The sequence below is a fragment of the Triticum dicoccoides genome, chromosome 4A (assembly GCF_002162155.2).
Source record: "Triticum dicoccoides isolate Atlit2015 ecotype Zavitan chromosome 4A, WEW_v2.0, whole genome shotgun sequence".
In the NCBI taxonomy this organism is placed as follows: Eukaryota; Viridiplantae; Streptophyta; class Magnoliopsida; order Poales; family Poaceae; genus Triticum; species Triticum dicoccoides.
Window position 1 is genome coordinate 38,589,838 of NC_041386.1, and position 24,808 is coordinate 38,614,645.

Below are 24,808 nucleotides of genomic sequence, written 5' to 3' on the forward strand. Positions count from 1 at the left end.
GTCTATGTATTCACACAAGTATTACGTTTCCGGTTAATACAATTCTAGCATGAATAATAAACATTTATCATGATATAAGGAAATAAATAATAACTTTATTATTGCCTCTAGGGCATATTTCCTTCAGTACCTACACAAACAAATAAGAACCTCGCAACCAATGCTATAAAGGGGTTGTCAATCCCTTCACGATCACTTACGAGAGTGAGATCTGATAGAGATGATAAGGTGATATTTTTGGTATTTTTACGATAAAGATGAAAAGTAAAGATTTCAAAATAAAAGGTAACAGAAATAGCTTATTGACGGGAGATAAATATAATGGAGAATAGACCTGCGAGACATAGGTTTCACTAGTGGCTTCTCTCAAGATAGCATAAGTATTACGGTGGGTGAAAAATTACTGTCGAGCAATTGATAGGAAAGCGAATAATTATAAGAATATCTAGGCATGATCATGTATATAGGCATCACGTCTGTGACAAGTAGACCGAATCCTGCCTGCATCTACTACTATTACTCCACACATCGACCGCTATCCAACATGCATCTAGAGTATTAAATTCATAAGAATAGAGTAACACATTATGTAAGATGACATGATGTAGAGGGATAAACTCAAGCAATATGATATAAACCCCATCTTTTTATCCTCGATGGCAACAATACAATACGTGTCCTTTCCCTTTCTGTCACTGGGATCAAAGACCGCAAGATTGAACCCAAAGCTAAGCATGTCTCCCATTGCAGGAAAGATCAATCTAGTAGGCCATACCAAACTGATAATTCGAAGAGACTTGCAAAGATAATAAATCATACATAAAAGATTTTAGAGAAGAATCAAATATTGTTCATAGATAGACTTGATCATAAACCCACAATTCATCGGATCTCGACAAACACACCGCAAAAAGAGTTACATCGAATAGATATCCAAGAAGATCGAGGAGAACTTTGTATTGAGATCCAAAGAGAGAGAAGAAGCCATCTAGCTAATAGCTATGGACCCGAAGGTCTAAAGTAAACTACTCACACATCATCGGAGAGGCCATGGATTTGATGTAGAGGCCCTCCGTGACCGATGCTCCCTCCGGCGGAGCTCCAGAAAAGGCCCCAAGATGGGATCTCTTGGGTACAGAAGGTTGTGGCGGTGAAAATAGGGTTTCGTCCTGCTCCTAGATGTTTTCAGGGTATATGAGTATATATAGGAGGAAGAAGTAGGTCGGTGGAGCCACAAGGGGCCCACGAGGGGGGAGGGCGCGCCCAGGGTGGGTAGGCGCGCCCCCTGCTTTGTGGCCTCCTCGTTGGTTGCTTGACGTCCACTCCAAGTCCTCTGGATCACGTTTGTTCCAAAAATCACGCTCCCGAAGGTTTCATTCCGTTTGGACTCCGTTTGATATTCCTTTTCCGCGAAACACTGAAATAGGAAAAAAATAGCAATTTGCACTAGGCCTTGGGTTAATAGGTTAGTCCCAAAAATAATATAAAAGTGTATAATAAAGCCCATTAAACATCCAAAACAGAATATATAATAGCATGGAACAATCAAAAAATATAGATATGTTGGAGACGTATCATGGGCCCGTAAAAAAGAGAAGATGATATGCTATCGTTGTGGTGAACATGGGCACTTCATTGCTAAATGCGTTACTAAGCCTTGCGACACTTTCCTCAAACCGATGCATGCTACGAGGGAGAGCCCGTTATTGCGTGAACCGATGCCGAGAGTTACCATTTATGGTGTGTACTGCACCGAGTTGATATTTTTTGAATCTCCTACTGCTATGGAGATCTTAGAGGCGCCTCAGAGCGCGACCACATGGGTGGTCAAAGTGACTAAAGGTGACTTGTCTGAGGCACAGATCCTGCAGATGCTAAATGAGCTGGCTCCAGGTAACTTTCAGTGGGAGCTTATTAGACTCGAGGCCAATATGTACAAGGTTGACTTTCCTTCTGTTGAGGACTTGCAGCGGCTCCTGAGTTTTGGGTTGTGCAGAGTGCCTGGCACTGAGCGCAATCTCGAGTTTCACGAGTGGAAGAAGGTCGAGCCGAAGGGCAAGCCTCTTACTCAGGTTTGGCTATGATTCTCGGGGGCACCATCGAAGCCGTTGAATGATGTTCGAGTCGCGGCTAGCTTGGGGACACTAGTCGGGAAAACCGAGAGGGTGGACATGCCCTTTACCCGAGCTAACGGGGTCGTCAGATTGCTTGTGAGTATTCTGGATATTGAGTACGTACCCAACGTGGTTAAGTGGACACATAAAGGCGTGCTATACAACCTCGAGGTTGAGTTTGAGGACACCGATCTTTTCATTGAGGCCTTGGCAGGGAATGATGTTGATACGCTCGACAAGGATGATGGATCGGGCAACAAGGAGGTGCGAGAGGATGCTCGTGGGCGAGATGCGTCCAACATCCCGGGTTCCGCCACGCCGGCGCCCGGGAAAGGGACTCCACCATCCACTACTGCACCCATGAACACGCTAAGATTTGGTTCATTTGAACCGGCTTCTGCTCCTCCTAGACCGTGGAGCGATCGAGTGGAGTGTGATGATTTATTGGAGCACTCGCTTCCTCCCCTGGATTTTGCTGCTACTGATGCATCTGTGGGTGGTTGTTCGGATGAGTTTGTCACTGAGATGACCTCGATGGAGGGTGCATCGAAGTCAGCGGCAGTGACCGGTCTGGGTTCTGAGCTTCGTTTTGAGGGTGGGGAGGAGCATGGGCACGCGGCCCTCTGTTCCCCCACTCGGAGTGTTGCTTCACCACCGGCGAGGACTCCGGTGATGGATGGCGCGGTGATGGCCGGGCCACGAGCTAATGCTGGGGCCGGATCGGGAGGGGTAGCGGCCAGAAGGTCTCCGCCCCGGCCTCTCCCATGGCGCCCTTGGTTGTGGCGGCCCCCGCAGCGTCTCCTGGCTCCGCGCACTGGACGACGCCCACCCGGAGAGTTGCTTCGCCGTAGGTGACGAGCCCGACATTGGTTGGTATGGTGATGGCAGTGCCACCTTCCAGTGGGGGTCGGGTTGGGCGGAGGGTGCGGGCAGGTGGCCTCCGCCCTACCTCTCCCTTGGCGCCCTTGGATGGAGCATTTCCGTTGCGTCCCCTGGCGCTAGCCGCCGGCCGATGCCGCTGTGTGCGCCGGGAGCTTCACCAACACGCGACAGTACCCCGGTTGTTTCAGCTATGTTGAGCCCTGTTGGGGGTTGGGCAGGAGGCCTTACCCCCAAACAGGGCAATGCGGGATGAGATCATTGCGTTTGGAGGGATCCCGGATCCTGTAGCTGAAGGTCGACGGATGAGCTGTCGCCTCCAGGATCAGCCGAATGTTGATGACATGCAGCTAAGGTGCACTATGCGGGTGGCCAGGCTTCGTGACATTGAGGTCACTACTGGTATGCCAGTCAATACTTCCAACTCTATTTTGCATTTTTCCAATGATGAGGTTATTCATAATGCAAATCAGTTAGGAGTTTCACTAGGTAGTAATGGTAATGAAATCTCTAAATCCGTTAATGATATCCTGGATCTTGAAGCGGAGCGCACTTTAGAAATGATGCGAAACTTAGCGGTTGTCAAACCCATGAACAATTCCTACATAGATGCATTGGGGTCAGGATACTTGATAGTTTTTGTGCGGATCTTGCCCCATCATTGCTTGAGACAGAGGAGGATGAATGCTCTATCTCCCGAAGGGATTCTACCCTTGTAGATGCTCAGGAGGTTAGGTCCACGGAGCTCGGTTGTGAGGACCGGGTGGAGGATCAAAACAAGCATAAGTGGAAGTGGAAACGAAAGATTTATCCAGCTTCTATTATGCGTAGAAGTGCTAGGATCCGTACTACTAAAAAAAGTCATGATGAAATATGAGAGGAATCTTTTGGAATAGCAGAGGTCTTACAGACTTGGCTAAAATAAGGTTTCTAGTGGATGCTTTTATCGAACACAAGTTGGATTTTATCACACTCTCTAAAACTGGAAGGGACAACTTCACCCCCCAGTTTCTTAGTACTTTATCGGGAGATGTTGATTTCGATTGGCATTTCCTACCTCCGAGAGGAAGATCCGGTAGGATTTTACTTGGGGTTAAATGCGATACGTTGGAAGTTCGGAATGTGGTCATGGGAGATTTTGCAATTAAGTTTCGGGTTAGATCGAAGGCCGATGGGTTTAATTGGGCATTGGTGGCGGTGTATGGCGCCGTGCAACCAGAACTTAAACCAGATTTTTTTGGCTGATCTTGTCCGCATTTGCGATAGCGATCAACTCCCAATTCTGGTTGGGGCGATTTTAACATCATTCGGAGGAGGGAGGAAAAGAACAATGATAACTTTGACAGCAGATGGTCGTTTATGTTTAATACTTTTATCGAAAGCTTGGATCTTAGAGAGATAGAGCTTTCTGGTAGAAAATTCACTTGGGCCAATACGTTGCCAAAATCGACGTTTGAGAAGCTGGATCGTGTCCTCGCTAGCGTCGAATGGGAGCAAAAGTTTCCCCTAGTAACAGTCCAGGCGTTATCGCGCGCAATCTCCGACTATACCCCTTTGCTGGTTGACTCTGGTGAGGCAACGCATGTGGGAAATAAAAACACTTTTTCTTTTGAATTAGCGTGGTTTGAAGAGAAGGCTTCTTGGATCTGATAGCAAGAGAATGGGCTAAAGATTCAGGAGGGAGGTCAAATGTTGAAAGATGGTAGAATAAGATAAGGCACCTACGAAGTTTCTTACGTGGGTGGGCCAAGCATTTGAGTGGGGTATATAAGGTCGAAAAGGAAAGGCTCCTTACACTTATTCAATCCCTAGATTTAAAACTCGAGTCCTCCATTCTAGATACCAGGGAGCTGGAAACTAAAGTGGAGGCAGAAATGAGACTGAAAGAACTTCTTTGGAGGAGGAATTGAAGTGGGCACTGCGAGCTAAAGTCCGCAAAATCGTCCAAGGGGATGATAACACTCAATTCTTTCATATGATTGCGAATGGCAAGCACCTCTTTCATATGAAGAAGAGAATATTTCAGCTCGAGCGGGATGAAGGAGCAATTTTAGGACAGGAAAACCTAAAATTATACATCACCAATTACTATAAGCAGTTGTTTGGGCCGTCGGAGGATAATTTCATATCCTTGGATGAGTCCAGGGTTGAGGATGTCCCTCGACTTGCCGTGGTTGAGAATGATATTTTGACCGCTCCATTTTCGGAGAAAGAGGTGTTTGAAGCAATTTCACAAATCAAGAATAATAAAGCTCCAGGGTCGGATGGTTTTCTGGCGGAGTTTTATAAGAAGTGCTGGCATATTATTAAGGGGGATTTGCTACCGATGTTCCATGATTTATTTTCTGGACAGCTTCAGTTGTTTCATTTGAATTTTGGAACAATCACTCTGCTTCCTAAGAAAACAGAGGCCGTGAGAATTGAGCAGTTCAGGCCGATCTGTCTTCTTAATGTCAGCTTCAAAATTTTCACCAAGGTTGGGACTAATAGGCTGATTTTTTTTTGAAACTATGATGATTTTTATAGCAAATTCGGAAACTATACACCCTAATGGAGAAAAATCAAAAGTATCACCCCGTCGGCCTCCTGTTGGCCGAAGAGTGACTTTTCGGCCAACAGTTGGCCAAAAAGGACTTTTCGGCCAACGGTTGGCCAAAAAGTACTTTTCGGCCAACGGTTGGCCAAAGAGTCCCTCTTCGGCCAACACCTGCTCTACTTTTTAAAAAATTCATATCAAATAGGATTTTTGGTATTTTAATTTGATTCTTTTTGCATTAGATTAGAAATTTTACGAAGTTTCTGTAGATATCAAGTTTGACTAGATTTGGAAGTTTGAATTTGAATTTTCATGAATTTTCTCAAATCACTAGATTGCCTATATTTTGAGCTAGGAGTATTCTTTTTAGATGATTCTTTTTGCTACTGGTTCTTTGTGACTTTGTTTATCAGTAGTAATTAATTGGTGAATTTTAGGATTATTTAAAATTAGGTTTTTACATCATTCCCTCCCTCCATTTTCTCCCGCCATTTTATTTCTCGCCATTCTCTCCCTCCATTTTCTTTCCATTCATTCTCTCCCGCCATCTTCTTTCCCGCCATCTTCTTTCTCGCCATCTTCACTTCTCAACTTATAAAACGAGCCTCATGGTGTCCATGATCGTAGATAACATCGTCTGACACGGTCTGTGTCTCCTGCGTCGGTGCTGCTGGTGGAGTGTGAAACACTGTTTGAGAGAAGTCATAAGTGTTTGCAGCTTCGTCATCATCATCGGAGAGTGTTTCACACTTATGAATTCTCTCACACGGTGTTTCACACTCCACATGAAGGCATCATCGTCATCCTCCGTCGATGCAGCACTCCTTAGTGTGGCGGGAGAGAATGACGGGAAATAAAATGGCGGCAAAGAAAATGGAGGGAAAAAGATTGCGGGAAAGTATTTTTTTGTCATGTATAAAACGGCAATGGTTGTACAGGATTTACAAGGCACTTTTAAATATAAACTCCTATGAAGCTCAAAACAAGTTTTCTAGTAGGATAAAAGAAATAAAATACTACAAATAAAATAGCTACCGATAACTAAACAGAAACAAAAAAAATAAGTCAAAAAACTAAAGAAAAAATTTAAAGCAATTAAAATTAAAAGAAATAGCATAAAACCTAACAAACACTAAAACAGAACTGTTTTCATAAAAACCTAATTTTAAATAATTATAAAATTCGCCAATTAATTACTACAGATAAAAAAATTCACAAAGAACCAGTAGCAAAAAGAATCATCTTAAAAAATACTCCTAACTCAAATTATAGGCAATCTAGTTATTTGAGCAAATTCATGAAAAAATTAAATTCAAACTTTCAAATCTAGTCAAACATGATATCTATAGAAACTTCATAAAATTTCTAATCTAATGCAAAAAGAATCAAATTAAAATACTAAAAATCCTATTTGATATGAATTTTTTTTAAATAGTAGAGCAGGTGTTGGTCGAAGAGGGACTCTTTGGCCAACTGTTGGCCGAAAAGTACTTTTTGGCCAACGGTTGGCCGAAAAGTACTTTTTGGCCAACGGTTGGCCGAAAAGTCCCTCTTCAGCCAACAGGAGGCCGAAAAGTCCCTTTTCGGCCAACAGGAGGCCGACGGGGTGATACTTTTGATTTTTCTCCATTAGGGTGTATAGTTTCCGAATTTGCTATAAAAATCATCATAGTTTCAAAAAAAAATCTAATAGGCTTACACAGATTACGCATTCTGTGGTGCAGCCATCCTAGACTGCTTTCATGCCGGATAGAAATATCCTAGAGGGGGTTGTGGTCCTACATGAAACACTCCATGAAATCCACGCAAAAAACTAGATGGGGTAGTTTTCAAAGTGGATTTTGAGAAAGTGTACGATAAGGTCAAATGGCCATTTCTTCAACAGGCCTTGCATATGAAAGGTTCGATCAGGCTTGGAGAAACCAGGTAGAATCTTTCACACAAAAAGGGAGTGTTAAAATTAAAGTGAATGATGACATAGGTCATTACTTCCAGAGACACAAAGGTCTGAGGCAAGGAGATCCGATGTCACCTATTCTGTTCAACATAGTGGTCGATATGTTGACAATTCTAATAGGAAGGGCTAAGGATGTTGGCCAGGTAGGTGGCCTCGTTCTGCATTTAGTTGACGAAGGTGTGTCCATCCTACAGTACGCTGATAATACTATCATCTTCATGGAGCATGACTTGGCAAAAGCAAGGAACATGAAGCTGGTGTTATGCTTGTTCAAACAATTGACCGGGTTAAAGATTAACTTCCACAAAAGCGAACTGTTCTGTTTTGAAAGAGCTAAAGACGAACAAGACACTTACAAACAATTGTTCGGGTGCGAATTGGGGGCTTTACCTTTCACGTACCTGGGTATACCAATTCACCATCACAAGCTTACAAATAGAGAATGGAAGTGCATTGAGGATCAATTTGAGAAAAAACTAAGCTGCTGGAAGGGCAAGCTTATGTCATACGGAGGCCGACTAATTCTTATTAACTCGGTTCTCACGAGTATGCCTATGTTTCTCTTGTCCTTTTTTGAGGTACTAGTTGGAGTCCCAAAAAGGCTTGATTTTTATCGATCGCGCTTCTTCTGGTAGAGTGATGAACTCAAACGAAAGTATAGACTCGCTAAATGGGACATCATCTGTAGGCCGAAAGACTAAGGAGGCCTTGGCATTGAAAATTTAGAGGTGAAGAACAGATGTCTTCTCAGCAAGTGGTTGTATAAGTTATCTGTAGAGAAGGATGCCATATGGGCTCAGATTCTCCGTAATAAGTACCTTCAATCCAAAACCTTGTCCCGGGTGACGGGGAGGCCGACTGACTCGCCTTTTTGGAAAGGGCTAATGAGAGTAAAAATAGCCTTTTTCAACAAGACAAAGTTTATAGTTGAAAATGGTGCTACCACGAGATTCTGGGAGGATACATGGCTAGGGGAGACGCCCCTTGCAATCCATATCCTTCTTTCTATAGTATTGTTCAGTGAAGAGACGCTTACGTTGCAACAGTAATACAGACCACTCCTCTCAATATTCAATTTAGGAGGACGCTGGCGGGAAACCGTTGGGAAGCCTGGCTCCATCTCGTGAGAAGATTGATGGATGTTCGGCTATCTCAACAGCCCGATCAGTTGTGCTGGAAACTAACTAGGAAGGGAGAGTTTTCGGTTAAATCCATGTATTTGGACGCTATCAACTCTAGCTCTATTCCTCGTTCGAAACATGTTTGGAAAGTCAAAGTACCTTTGAAAATTAAAGTGTTTATGTGGTTTGTCCATAAACAAGTCATTTTAACTAAGGATAACTTGGCTAAACGCAACTGGACAAGATCTACAATATGTAACTTCTGTGATCGTGATGAATCCATCAAACACCTTTTTCTTGACTGTCCTTTGGCAAAAAATTCGTGGTGGTCGGTTCACATAGCATTTAATATTACTCATCCGAATACCATCAACACGTTATTTGGGACGTGGCTAGACGAGATAGATACGGAAACAGCGAGACACATCCGTGTAGGAGTATGTGCTTTATTATGAGCAGTCTGAAACTGCAGAAATGATTTGGTTTTTAACAGAACAACAAATATTCATTTCTTACAGGTCATTTTCCGAGTCACTGCACTGATCCGTATGTGGTCGCTACTCACTCCGACGGAGCCCAGAGAGCATATGATTACTGGATCTATCCGATGGGAGATGGTAGCACAGGTTATCTTCACTAGTTTGGATGACGGTCATGTAATAGGACATGCATTTAGTATTCCTATCTTTTTTATGTCGTCCGGTTGTGGTTTTCCTGTATTTTGCTTGCTCTTTGTGAGCCTTTTTTCCGTTCTTTTTTTAGATCTGAAGACTTATGACCTTTTGAAGAGCGAGACTTGAAGGCTTATATTAAACCTTTTGCTTATTAATAATATGGTCGTATGCATCGTTCTGATGCAGCAGAGACCCGGAATCAATCCCTTTAAAAAAAATCCACCCAGTGGGACGTGATCGCCAGCCATTGGCCCCTCCAATTTCCGGCCAGCCAACCGCGACCGGCCGAGTTTAGATTCCGTCCACCGATCCGGCACGCGCGAGGCCACGGGACTCACGCGCGACGCGGGGCCAGAAGCCGCTGGCTGGGCTCTGTGTGTCTCGTCAGAGATATCCACTTGTGAGTTGTGAGTTGCTGACAGCCACTTGCGAGCCGTAATTCGCAGCGGAAAGCCGTTCTGATGCCGCGTTCGCACAAGGTGCCATGCTACTACATGGCTTCGAGTCGTGACTTTGAAGGCGTCGCGGTAAATAAAGTAGTAGTACCAAGTTGAAGAAGCGCGGAAATTTAAAACCGGGGGATGGGAGGCACAAAATATCTTGCGGACTACGGATCTCTGTGTCATGAGTGGGTGGGAATGATGGCCTTATCTCGCCTGATCTGTGTATCAGTGATTCCTTCCCGGAGAGAAAAACCGAACCGGATTTGATGCTGGACTAGAAGAAACCAACTCATCTTCCTACTGCATACAAAATTGAACTGGATTTTATGCTTTTCTTTAAAAATTAATTGAGGCACAGATATGTCATGAGTTGTATTTCAGAGCGAATAACAAAAATCAAGAAGTTGGGGGGTTATTATCTCACTTCTCCCCCGAAACTGGCTTCTGCCGCGCGCATGAAAAAACGCCTTTTTAGCGCGCGCGACCGAATCGGCAGCTCTAGCAGATGCGTAAAAATCACACGCGCGCTAAAAAGCACTCCCCGTGCCGAACAGAACGGCATCACCCGCTGCTTTTTCCGGGCGTCCGCTAACGCGTGCGCGACAGAAAGAAATCACGCGCGAACGAGCAACCGCCGCTGAACTCTGTGCCCGCGCCCGCTTTCGCCCCGCCCCGTGCTGCGTCGGTGACCTCCAGCCATGGACGGGCGCGCCGACATCCCCCTAACCCCTCCATACACTCATGACCTCTCCGTCGCCGCCGCCGCAAACCCTGGCGCGGGCTTGACCTCCTCCGCCTTTGGCGGCGCCGCTGCGGCTCTGAACACCGGCCTCACGCGCGGGCTCTTCATGCCGCCCCGGACAAGCATGCAGGGTAGCATCGCGCCGCTGCCCGCCACGAAGCCACGGAGCTCCGCCTCTAAACGAACCATGGCGGCCACCGTGATCGCGACGGCGGCGGCTACGGCGTCCCAAAAGAAGAGGAAGGTGGTGATAAAGAAGAAGGCAGGAGTGAGGCCGGCCATGCCTCCGCCGCCCGAAGCGCCAGAAACCACGCAATTTGTTGCGCCGGCAGCCGATGCACACATAGTGTGATGAAATGCCCACCAGGTATAATTTTGGTTTTGTTTTGTTATTGTTGACAAATGTGGACATATGATAGATTGATTACTTTTCTTTTGTCATGCTACTTTGTAGTTTCAATGATGAGGCATATATGTCGACTATGGGTGTTGGCTCCAACAATTTGTCTCAAACCAATGAAGTTGATGAAGACGATCGTGAATATGAAGTGGATGACGAGGGTGAGGTTTTGATCGATCCACCGAAAGGAAGGGCTTCCAACTACACCGTCGATGAAGACATCTTGCTTTGCAGCTGTAATGCCCTCGATGCGGCTATATCTCCCACGTGTCGAAGCACGACTTAGAGGCATAACCGCATTGAAAGCAATGTCGCAAGTGAGGTAATCTTCACACAACCCATGTAATAAAATAGGGGAAGAAGTTACATAGTTGGCTTACAATCGCCACTTCACACAATTACATGAATAAAGCATTACATCATCCAAATACAATCAAGGTCCGACTACGGAACCAAAATAAAAGAAGAACCCCAAATGCGACAAGGTCCCCGATCGACCCCAACTGGGCTCCACTACTGATCAACTAGAACGAAACACCACAAAGGACAAGATCTTCATCGAGCTCCTCCTGAGCTTGGTTGCGTCAACTGCACGGTCTCATCGGCACCTGCAAGCTGGTTTTGGAAGTATCTGTGAGCCACGGGGACTCAGCAATCTTGCACCCTCGCGATCAAGACTATTTAAGCTTATGGGTAAGGTAAAAGGTATGGGGTGGAGATGCAGCAAGCGACTAGCATATATGGTGGCTAACATACGCAAATGAGAGCGAGAAGAGAAGGCAAAGTACGGTCGAGAAACTATGATCAAGAAGTGATCCTAGAACAACCTACGTCAAGCATAACTCCAACACCGTGTTCACTTCCCGTACACCGCCGGAAAGAGACCACCACGGTAACACACGCGGTTGATGTATTTTAATTAAGGTCAACTTCAGGTTTTCTACAACCGGACATTAAAAAATTCCCATCTGCCCATAACCGCGGGCACGGCTTTCGAAAGTTCAAATCCCTGCAGGGGTGTCCCAACTTAGCCCATGACAAGCTCTCACGGTCAACGAAGGAATAGACCTTCTAGCGGGAAGACCCGATCAGACTCGGAATCCCGGTTACAAGACATTTCGACAATGGTAAAACAAGACCAGCAAAGCCACCCAGATGTGCCGACAAATCCCGATAGGAGCTGCACATATCTCGTTCTCAGGGCACACCGGAAGAGCCAGACGTCGGGTAAGCCAGCCCAGAGTTGCCCCTGGTAGCCTCGGACATCGCTCAGTTGGACCAACACTTAGAGAAGCACTGGCCCAGGGGGGTTAAAATAAAGATGACCCTTGAGCCGGCCGACTCAAGGGAAACAAAAGGCTAGGTGGCAAATGGTAAAACCAATGTTGGGCTTTGCTGGAGGAGTTTTATTCAAGGCGAACTGTCAAGGGGTTCCCATTATAACCCAACCGCGTAAGGAACGCAAAATCCGGGAACATAACACCGATATGACGGAAACTAGGGCGGCAAGAGTGGAACAAAACACCGGGCATAAGGCCGAGCCTTCCAACCTTTACCAAGTATATAGATGCATTAATTAAATAAGATATATTGTGATATCCCAACAAGTAAACATGTTCCAACCAGGAACAACATCTCCATGTTCCAACAAGGAACAAAACTTCAATCTTCACCTGCAACTAACAACGCTATAAGAGGGCTGAGCAAAGCGGTAACATAGCCAATCAACGGTTTGCTAGGACAAGGTGGGTTAGAGGCTTGGTGCAACAATATGGGAGGCATGATAAGCAAGTGGTAGGTACCGCAGCATAGGCATAGCAAAAGAGCGAGCAACTAAGCAAGCAAAGATAGAAGTGATTTCGAGGGTATGGTCATCTTGCCTGAGATCCCGCAAGGAAGAAGAACGAGTCCATGAAGCAGACAAACGGACGTAGTCGAACGGTTCCTCACAAACACGACGTTACCGGAAACAACCCGAAGAAGCACACCGGAAAGAAGCAAACAACATAGTAAACAACCAACACAGAATCATGGCATGATGCACAAACAAGTATGATGCATGTCCGAATTAAAGCGGCATGGCATGGCAAAGTGCACAAGCAATCCTACAAATTAAGTGGAGCTCAATATGCAACTCCGTTGCATATTGACCGAACACCACATCAATTATTTAGTTCACTCTCGGTTAGGTACCCAACAATATTAAATGTTGTTTAAACATGGCAAGAGGTGAAGCATAACAAAACTATATCATCTAAACAATTTAAATGGGGCCGGATATAATAAACAACAAATCCGGTAAGTCCCCATGTGCATTAGCAATTTTTAAAGCAACAACAAATTTTAACCATCTTAAAGTTGTTAACATGATGCAATTTTTATTAAAGTTGACAAGAGCAAAAAGAAGCATTTGTCACCGTGGTGGAAAGAAAAGGGGTGCCACGGCAACGATAACGAAAATGATGCCACAGCAACATATCGGTTATCAGGTAGTCCACGGGGATACCGGTGCAAAAGGAAAAGTGACGGGAGCGTGCAAGAGATGGTGGGATGATCCCGGATTCCGGGTGTCCCACGGGTTAGTGGCATGGAAAACGAGTGACAATATGTACACGGTGCAGACAAAGGGTGCATCTCATCCAACATGCATTCATGCGTTCACGGGCGTCGACTCGGGGTTATACCTTCGAAGCATGCAAAAGGGACGGTTCTCGCTCGGTGCAAAGTAAAGGAAGTAGACGTTCTCGGGACGTTCGTCGTGGAGGTAGTCGTACACGGCGACGGTAGTTGTACACGGGTTTTCAGCCACGGAAGTAGTCGTACAATGTTTTCGTAGAGGTACTTGACGAATCCAAGTAACTTGGGGTCGGTGGTGGTCGTTCACGTATCGTCGTGGTACTTGGCGATTTCGGAGATGGCGGAAGACGAACTTGGCGGTCCTCGTTGACCTAGTACTTGGCGTTATTTCCGGTTCGGTGATCGTTTTAGGCGTCGGGCGTCGAGGTACTCCACTGCCAACATCACCCGGGTGCACAGAGGCAAAACTTGTGGCGCTGCACCTAAATAGATGCCACAAGGGAAAGATGCCGGGTCGAGACAGAAGACCGGCGACACGGCTGCGGGCACCGGGAGGCATGGCTCCAATGGGCAGGGCTGGAGACGAGGCAACTGTCAAGGAGGAGTTGGGCATAGCAGCACCAAGGCAGCAGCGGAGCTCTAAGCTCGATTCCATGGCGGCAGCTGCAGGCGAAAAGGACCCACACCGACGTGGTCAACGCGGGCTCGCGCGGCCTCCCGCGGGACCTGGCAAACAACACAAAAGCAGGGCAGCAACCACGCTGCCTCTGCGGTGGAGGTCAGCACCAATGGGGACGGGGCACCGGAGTTGGGTCCGGCCGTGACCTCGCCGGACCTTGGGGCGAACAACGGAGGTGGAGGACTTGGAGCCCCGGACGTCGGTGCAACTGGAGCACGGGGAGGCGAAGCATGCGACAGCAGAGGCGAGGTAGAGGCGCCGGGCTCCGGTGACAGGATGGACGATGGCGACGGGGACAGCGCGGGATGCTGGACCGAAGAGCGGGCGTCGCTCGGCGCCAGGGCCGGCGCTGGACGTGGCTGCCGGGGGGGATCGGGCGCGAGCGAGAGGGTGTGGCGGCGGCAGAAGACTAGCAAGAGGAGGAGAGGGATCGAGGGAGGAGTGGCTGCGGCCAGTGAGCGAGAAGAGGAGCACGCGCGAGGGAGATGGGGATCGGGTTGCGGGTCTCTCTGGCGGCGCAAGGGAAGAGGAGATCGTGAGGAGAGGGAGGTTGGTTCGTTGGGCCTAGGGTTAGGAAGTAGGTTTAGGTGGGCTGCGGGGAAGGATGGGCCGGCCTGGGCTAGGTTAGATGCAGCTGGGCCCAAATGGCCTGCTGGGCTCCCTTCTCTCCCTCTCTTGATTCTACTCTTAACAAAAACAGAGACAATAAAATAGGAGAAAGGAAAAGAGAGAAGAGAAGGTTAGAGGAAGAATTTGGGCACGGGGATAATTTTCACGGACTCAGAAAATTGAGCACGTTCCGGGAAAATAGAAAAAGGTCAAGTTTGAAAGATTAAATTCAAATTCCTTTGAATTTAATTCAAAAGGTTTGAACTAGGATAGGTTTTTCGAAGTGCCAAAAAATGTTGAGAAATTAGGTGGAGCTCCGGAAAATGATGAAAGGACATGTGGCAAAGTTAGAGGCCAAGAGTTGAAATAATAAAAGGCATTGGGATTTTTGCAAGTGTGTTAAGGTAATTCCACATAATTGGAATAATTACTATAGCTCTCTAAATATCGAGAGGATAAGTTGTAAAGAGAATCACCATGTGAATTCCCTCGGTTTAAATGGATCGATGATCCATACGGTTTATTTAGTTGAGTTAAGAAAAGAAATGACATGATGCAATGCACATGATGCAAAGATGAAATGCAGCGGACCAAACAAAACACACGAGGAAACCCGGAAACCCTGGAAGGCAACTGAAGCTCCGGTCTTGGGGCGTTACAACACTCCACCACTACGAGAGGATCTCGTCCCGAGATCTAGAATGGCACCGGAGGAACAACGGAAGAGAAAGAGAAGAGGTAAGACTAAGTTGCTTCTTTGACAAACGAGTGAAACCAAAGAACCTTGAAAAGGTTACACAAATTCAAGAAAAGAATACAACGAAGGTGAACAAGGTCGAAAACACTCCGTTAGAAAAGAGGGACAATGAACATTGCGAAAACCTTGAGGTTGAAGGGAAGATATATATTGAAAACACGCCGGTTAAGGAAGGGGATCAAGGAAGACCAAATTCGAACAGCACTCCGGTTGAGAAAAGATGCAAGACTTGATAAGGCGAAAAGAACTTGAGGAAAAAGGACACAACACTCCGGTTAAATGGATAAACCAGGAAAAGAACACGATCCTGACAAAACGGAAAGATGGGTTGAAGAGAGCAACATCACAAAGCCTCCAGAACAAAAGTAAGAATGGAATGGGATGAACGAAGGGAAACAAGATCTCGAGGGAGCACGCTTACAACAAATGCTAGAACAGAGTTGTTGGAAAACCAACAACGAAAATAATAATCTTGATATGGTCTTATGGAATACATCTCAAAAATTATGAGGTGACAACCTGCCACTCACGGGAAGAAGAATTGGATTGGCATGAACAAAGGGGACGAGAAGCTTATTTCACCGGGAGGGTAGATGAAGAACTTGGATCATATATGAGCACCATTATAGCAACAATCCTTAGGGAAGGCTTTAGGTGAAATATAACTCAAGATAACTCCAATGACGAGATTGATGGATTTAAAATATCTCATTCTTGACAACATGTGAATCATGAAAACATGAACTCAATTATCAAGAATGACATAATACCACCTCCAATAATATGGAAGAAAGAATTGCACTCCGGATAGCAAGATGAAGAAAGCTTGAGCTCCTTTGAAAAGAATCTCAATGAACACTTGGAGAAGGAATTATTTCTTTGATGAACCATCATGTATAGCCTCCATGAAAAAAAAACTCCGGTAACAAAAGGATGATCCAAACTAATTGAATGATGAAAAAAATAAGATTTAAGCCTCGCAATGATTTAGATAGAGATCTCCGTGACAATATAATTGAAAGAGGTTGGCACTCCGGGAAAAAGCGAAGATGAAACAAATGAAACCGAGAGTTTCAAGGGCCTCCGGAATAAGAATTAATCATTAGGATGAAACAAAAATAAGAATTACATTATGCTTATCCTTCACCAATTAAATTGATGATAATCAACGGATTTATCACACTACTTATTCCCGTAGAAAGGATTAAGCGAGATATAGCACAAACTTGAGACGGTCTTCAACAAGCCATCGGTAGGATTGAAAACACGAATGGATTGATATGCTAACCAAGGAAGAGAGATCTTGAATGAACCACCATAAGAATTGAAAAAGAACGGTTAAAATATGAAGAAACACCGGAAAGAATTAGCAAATGAACGAAGAAGCTTGAGGGGATTTAGATACATCAGAACGAAGAGATCAAGAACTGATTAGAGGATATTTGATTGATGCGCCGGCAAGATAGTAGAATGATAACTGACAGTTGAGAATGAATAAACCTGAATTGATGGACTCCGGATATCAAACTGAGAAGACTCTTGAATTACTCCGGATAGGTGAAAAGAATTCTCACAATCGAAAACAATTATGAGAGGATGGCAACAAATTAGAACCATGGGTCTTTGGAAGAACGGGTAAGGATTTAAGAGGAACTCCTCTTTGGTCTTCAAATCCGAGAATGACGAGAACAACACCACCAAAATCATTGAAAAACTCCGGGATGACGAATAGAAAGGTTGATCCAACAATGAAAAGAATTTGAAAGATCTTGGAAAAAGACATTTGATTGATGATAATCCATTCTTACGTCAAACTTTAGAAAAGAATTTGAGAATAACTCCGGAAAAATTTAGAAGAGTCAGGTAAGATCCTGGGAAAAGACCCGTGGGTTAGGTCCCACTCAAAATAAACACCGTTGGAATGATTACTTGAAAAAAAAATTAGCACCGGTTGAATTAAAAGACTTGAATAAGATAACATTCTCGAAAGATCTTGAATGAATGCAGAGTGGAAAACACGAATCTTCGAGATATCTTGAGCACTCCGGAACAATTGAATAGCAAGAAATGACTGAATATGAGATGCACCGGCATGAGAAGGTATTTGCAACGAGGAAAGGATATAATTGGCAAAGTTTGAATTGAATTCATCGGATAAAAGAGAACGAAGAATGATGAACTAGAAGCTCCGTTAGCATCTTCATGAAAATCACCGGATAAGAATACTGATGGAAAAGAATGGAGAGGTTTCTCATCAATAAAATGGATACTTGATTAAGAAATCTGAATCGTTGAAGAAAAACAAGGGAGGGAGGGCGGGAAAAAACAAAGGCAACTTGGGATGGATGAAACGAACACCGTTGAGAAGAACTGATCATTGATCTTACTTATGTTGAAATGATCGGATCCACTTGAAGAGAAAACACACCGGTTAAAGAAATTGAAATGACAAACTCGATGATCGAGAAGGATTAGTATTCACATAGGAATATGAGAACACCACTTGGAAAAGGTATGGAATCAACATTTGACTTCAAAGCAACTCGAATACCACAACTCAAAACAAAACAAGGATTGGCTTGCGGAATAAGCCAGAACAAACATATGATAGAGATTTCGTCCGAAGTTTTCATGGTGGGGCCTACACGGGCTCGATCGTACAACACCATCATGTACAAGGCAGTGCACATGACATACGAAGCGTCCCCGAGTCTGTTGGGTTTTGTAGTAATTTCAAAAAAATTCCTACTCACACGCAAGATCATGTGATGCATAGCAACGAGAGGGGAGAGTGTTGTCTACGTACCCACGCAGACCGACTGCGGAAGCGTTGACACAACGTAGAGGAAGTAGTCGTACGTCTTCATGATCCAACCGATCAAGCACCGAAACTACGACACCTCCGAGTTCGAGCACACGTTCAGCTCGATGACGATCCCCGGACTCCGATCCAGCAAAGCGTCGGGGAAGAGTTCCGTCAGCACGACGGCGTGGTGACGATCTTGATGTACTACAGCAGCAGGGCTTCGCCTAAACTCCGCTACAGTATTATTGAGGACTATGGTGGCTGGGGGCACCGCACACAGCTAAGGAATAGATCACGTGGATGAACTTGTGTGTTTCTGGGGTGCCTCTGCCTCAGTATATAAAGGACTAGAGGGGGGAGGCTGGCCGGCCATAGTAGGCGCGCCAGGAGAGTCCTACTCCCTCTGGGAGTAGGATTCCCCCCCCCCAATCCTAGTTGGAATAGGACTCCTTGAGGGGGGGAAAGAGAGAGAGGGGGGCCGGCCACCTCTCCTAGTCCTAATAGGACTAGGGGAAGGGGGGAGGCGCGCGGCCACCTTGGGCTGCCCCTTTCTCCTTTCCACTAAGGCCCATCAAGGCCCATATGGTTCCCGGGGGGTTCCGGTAACCTCCCGGTACTCCGGTAAAATCCTGATTTCACCCGGAACACTTCCGATATCCAAACATAGGCTTCCAATATATCAATCTTTATGTCTCGACCATTTCGAGACTCCTCGTCATGTCCGTGATCACATCCGGGACTCCGAACAACCTTCGGTATATCAAAATGCATAAACTCATAATATAACTGTCATCGTAACCTTAAGCGTGCAGACCCTACGGGTTCGAGAACAATGTAGACATGACCGAGACATTTCTCCGGTCAATAACCAATAGCGGGACCTGGATGCCCATATTGGCTCCTACATATTCTACGAAGATCTTTATCGGTCAGACCGCATAATAACATACGTTGTTCCCTTTGTCATCGGTATGTTACTTGCCCGAGATTCGATCGTCGGTATCCAATACCTAGTTCAATCTCGTTACCGGCAAGTCTCTTTACTCGTTCCGTAATACATCATCTCACAACTAACATATTAGTTGTAATGCTTGCAAGGCTTATGTGATGTGCATTACCGAGAGGGCCCAGAGATACCTCTCCGACAATCGGAGTGACAAAACCTAATCTCGAAATACGCCAACCCAACATGTACCTTTGGAGACACCTGTAGTACTCCTTTATAATCACCCAGTTACGTTGTGACGTTTGGTAGTACCCAAAGTGTTCCTCCGGTAAACAGGAATTGCATAATCTCATAGTTATAGGAACATGTATAAGTCATGAAGAAAGCAATAGCAACATACTAAACGATCGGGTGCTAAGCTAATGGAATGGGTCATGTCAATCAGATCATTCTCTTAATGATCTGATCCCGTTAATCAAATAACAACTCATTGTTCATGGTTAGGAAACATAACCATCTTTGATTAATGAGCTAGTCAAGTAGAGGCATACTAGTGACACTTTGTTTGTCTATGTATTCACACATGTATTATGTTTCCGGTTAATACAATGCTAGCATGAATAATAAACATTTATCATGATTATAAGGAAATAAATAATAACTTTATTATTGCCTCTAGGGCATATTTCCTTCAGTCTCCCACTTGCACTAGAGTCAATAATCTAGATTACACTGTAATGATTCTAACACCCATGGAGCCTTGGTGCTGATCATGTTTTGCTCGTGGAAGAGGCTTAGTCAATGGGTCTGCAACATTCAGATCCGTATTTATCTTGCAAATCTCTATGTCTCCCACCTGGACTAGATCCCGGATGGAATTGAAGCGTCTCTTGATGTGCTTGGTTCTCTTGTGAAATCTGGATTCCTTTGCCAAGGCAATTGCACCAGTATTGTCACAAAAGATTTTCATTGGACCCGATGCACTAGGTATGACACCTAGATCGGATATGAACTCCTTCATCCAGACTCATTTGTTCGCTGCTTCCGAAGCAGCTATGTACTCCGCTTCACATGTAGATCCCGCTACGACGCTTTGTTTAGAACTGCACCAACTGACAACTCCACTGTTTAATGTAAACACGTATCCGGTTTGCGATTTAGAATCGTCCGGATCAGTGTCAAAGCTTGCATCAACGTAACCTTTTACGACGAGCTCTTTGTCACCTCCATATACAAGAAGCATATCCTTAGTCCTTTTCAGGTATTTCAGGATGTTCTTGACCGTTGTCCAGTGATCCACTCCTGGATTACTTTGGTACCTCCCTGCTAGACTTATAGCAAGGCACACATCAGGTCTGGTACACAACATTGCATACATGATAGATCCTATCGCTGATGCATAGGGAACATCTTTCATATTCTCTCTATCTTCTGCAGTGGTTGGGCATTGAGTCTTACTCAATTTCACACCTTGTAACACAGGCAAGAATCCTTTCTTTGCTTGATCCATTTTGAACTTTTTCAAAATTTTATCAAGGTATGTTGTTTGTGAAAGTCCAATTAAGCGTCTTGATCTATCTCTATAGATCTTAATGCCTAATATGTAAGCAGCTTCACCGAGGTCTTTCATTGAAAAACTCTTATTCAAGTATCCTTTTTTGCTATCCAGAAATTCTATATCATTTCCAATAAACAATATGTCATCCACATATAATATCAGAAATGCTACAGAGCTCCCACTCACTTTCTTGTAAATACAGGCTTCTCCAAAAGTCTGTATAAAACCAAATGCTTTGATCACACTATCAAAACGTTTATTCCAACTCCGAGAGGCTTGCACCAGTCCATAAATGGATCGCTGGAGCTTGCACACTTTGTTAGCTCCCTTTGGATCGATAAAACCTTCTGGTTGCATCATATACAACTCTTCTTCCAGAAATCCATTCAGGAATGCAGTTTTGACATCCATCTGCCAAATTTCATAATCATAAAATGCGGCAATTGCTAACATGATTCAGACAGACTTAAGCATCGCTACAGGTGAGAAGGTCTCATCGTAGTCAATCCCATGAACTTGCCGAAAACCTTTCGCGACAAGTCGAGCTTTGTAGACAGTAATATTTCCGTCAGCGTCAGTCTTCTTCTTGAAGATCCATTTATTCTCAATTGCTTGCCGATCATCGGGCAAGTCAACCAAAGTCCATACTTTGTTCTCATACATGGATCACATCTCAGATTTCATGGCTTCAAGCCACTTTGCGGAATCTGGGCTCACCATCGCTTCTTCATAGTTCGTAGGTTCATCATGATCTAGTAGCATGACTTCCAGAACGGGATTACCGTACCACTCTGGTGCGGATCTTACTCTGGTTGATCTACGAGGTTCAGTAGTATCTTGTTCTGAAGTTTCATGATCATCATCATTAGCTTCCTCACTAACAGGTGTAAGTGTCATAGAAACAGTTTTCTGTGATGTACTACTTTCCAATAAGGGAGTAGGTACAGTTACCTCGTCAAGTTCTACTTTCCTCCCACTCACTTCTTTCGAGAGAAACTCCTTCTCTAGAAAGTTTCCGAATTTAGCAACAAAATTCTTGCCTTCGGATCTGTGATAGAAGGTGTATCCAATAGTTTCCTTTGGATATCCTATGAAGACACATTTCTCCGATTTGGGTTCGAGCTTATCAGGTTGAAGCTTTTTCACATAAGCATCGCAGCCCCAAACTTTCAGAAACGACAACTTTGGTTTCTTGCCAAACCACAGTTCATGAGGCGTCGTCTCAACGGATTTTGATGGTGCCCTATTTAACATGAATGCGGCCGCTCTAGAGCGTATCCCCAAAACGATAGCGGCAAATCAGTAAGAGACATCATAGATCGCACCATATCCAGTAAAGTACGATTACGATGTTCGAACACACCATTACGCTGAGGTGTTCCGGGTGGCGTGAGTTGCGAAACTATTCCGCATTGTTTCAAATGTACACCAAACTCGTTACTCAAATATTCTCCTCCACGATCAGATCGTAGAAACTTTATTTTCTTGTTAAGATGATTTTCAACTTCACTCTGAAATTCTTTGAACTTTTCAAATGTTTCAGACTTGTGTTTCATTAAGTAGATATACCCATATCTGCTTAAGTCATCTGTGAAGGTGAGAAAATAACGATATCCGCCACGAGCCTCAATATTCATCGGACCACATACATCTGTATGTATGATTTCCAACAAATCTGTTGCTCTCTCCATAGTTCTGGAGAACGGCGTTTTGGTCATCTTGCCCATGAGGCACGGTTCGCAAGTACCAAGTGATTCATAATCAAGTGGTTCCAAAAGTCCATCAGAATGGAGTTTCTTCATGCGCTTTACACCGATATGACCTAAACGGCAGTGCCACAAATAAGTTGCACTTTCATTATCAACTCTGCATCTTTTGGCTTCAACATTATGAATATGTGTGTTACTACTATTGAGATTCAACAAGAATAGACCACTCTTCAAGGGTGCATGACCATAAAAGATATTACTCATATAAATAGAACAACCATTATTCCCTGATTTAAATGAATAACCGTCTCGCATCAAACAAGATCCAGATATAATGTTCATGCTTAACGCTGGCACCAAATAAAAATTATTTAGGTCTAATACTAATCCCGAAGGTAGATGTAGAGGTAGCGTGCCGACTGCGATCACATCGACTTTGGAACCGTTTCCCACGCGCATCGTCACCTCGTCCTTAACCAATCTTCGCTTGATCCATAGTCCCTGTTTCGAGTTACAAATATTAGCAACAGAACCAGTATCAAATACCCAGGTGCTACTGCGAGCATTAGTAAGGTACACATCAATAACATGTATATCACATATACCTTTGTTCACCTTGCCATCCTTCTTATCCGCCAAATACTTGGGGCAGTTCCGCTTCCAGTGACCAGTCTGCTTGCAATAGAAGCACTCAGTTTCAGGCTTAGGTCCAGTTTTGGGTTTCTTCTCTTGAGTAGCAACTTGCTTGTCGTTCTTTTTGAAGTTCCCCTTCTTCCCTTTGCCCTTTTTCTTGAAACTAGTGGTCTTGTTGACCATCAACACATGATGCTCCTTCTTGATTTCTACCTCCGCAGCTTTCAGCATCGCGAAGAGCTCGGGAATAGTCTTGTTCATCCCTTGCATATTATAGTTCATCATGAAGCTCTTGTATCTTGGTGGCAGTGATTGAAGAATTCTGTCAATGACGCAATCATCTGGAAGATTAACTCCCAATTGAATCAAGTGATTATTATACCCAGACATTTTGAGTATATGCTCACTGACAGAACTGTTCTCCTCCATCTTGCAGCTATAGAACTTATTGGAGACTTCATATCTCTCAATCCGGGCATTTGCTTGAAATATTAACTTCAACTCCTGGAACATCTCATATGCTCCATGACGTTCAAAACGTCGTTGAAGTCCCGATTCTAAGCCGTAAAGCATGGCACACTGAACTATCGAGTAGTCATCAGCTTTGCTCTGCCAGACGTTCATAACATCCGGCGTTGCTCCTGCAGCAGGCCTGGCACCTAGCGGTGCTTCCAGGACGTAATTCTTCTGTGCAGCAATGAGGATAATCCTCAAGTTACGGACCCAGTCCGTCTAATTGCTACCATCATCTTTCAACTTTGCTTTCTCAAGGAACGCATTAAAATTCAACGGAACAACAGCACGAGCCATCTATCTATAATCAAACATAAACAAGCAAGATACTAATCAGGTACTAAGTTTCATGATAAATTTAAGTTCAGTTAATCAAATTAATTAAAGAACTCCCACTTAGATAGACATCCCTCTAATCTTCTAAGTGATTACGTGATCCAAATCAACTAAACCATAACCGATCATCACGTGAGATGGAGTAGTTTTCAATGGTGAACATCGTTATGTTGATCATATCTACTATATGATTCACGCTCGACCTTCCGGTCTCTGTGTTCCGAGGCCATATCTCTATATGCTTGGCTCGTCAAGTATAACCTGAGTATTCCGCATGTGCAACTGTTTTGCACCCGTTGTATTTGAACGTAGAACCTATCACACCCGATCATCACGTGGTGTCTCAGCACGAAGAACTTTCGCAACGGTGCATACTCAGGGGGAACACTTCTTGATAATTTAGTGAGAGATCATCTTATAATGCTACCGTCAATCAAAGCAAGATAAGATGCATAAAAAGGATAAACATCACATGCAATCAATATAAGTGATATGATATGGCCATCATCATCTTGTGCTTGTGATCTCCATCTCCGAAGCACCGTCGTGATCACCATCGTTACAGGCATGACACCTAGATCTCCATCGTAGCATCGTTGTCGTCTCGCCAAGCTTATGCTTCCACGACTATCATTACCGCTTAGTAATAAAGTAAAGCATTACATCGCGATTTCATTGCATACAATAAAATAACAACCATAAGGCTCCTGCCAGTTGCCGATAACTCGGTTACAAAACATGATCATCTCATACAATAAAATTCAGCATCATGTCTTGACCATATCACATCACAACATGCCCTGCAAAAACAAGTTAGAC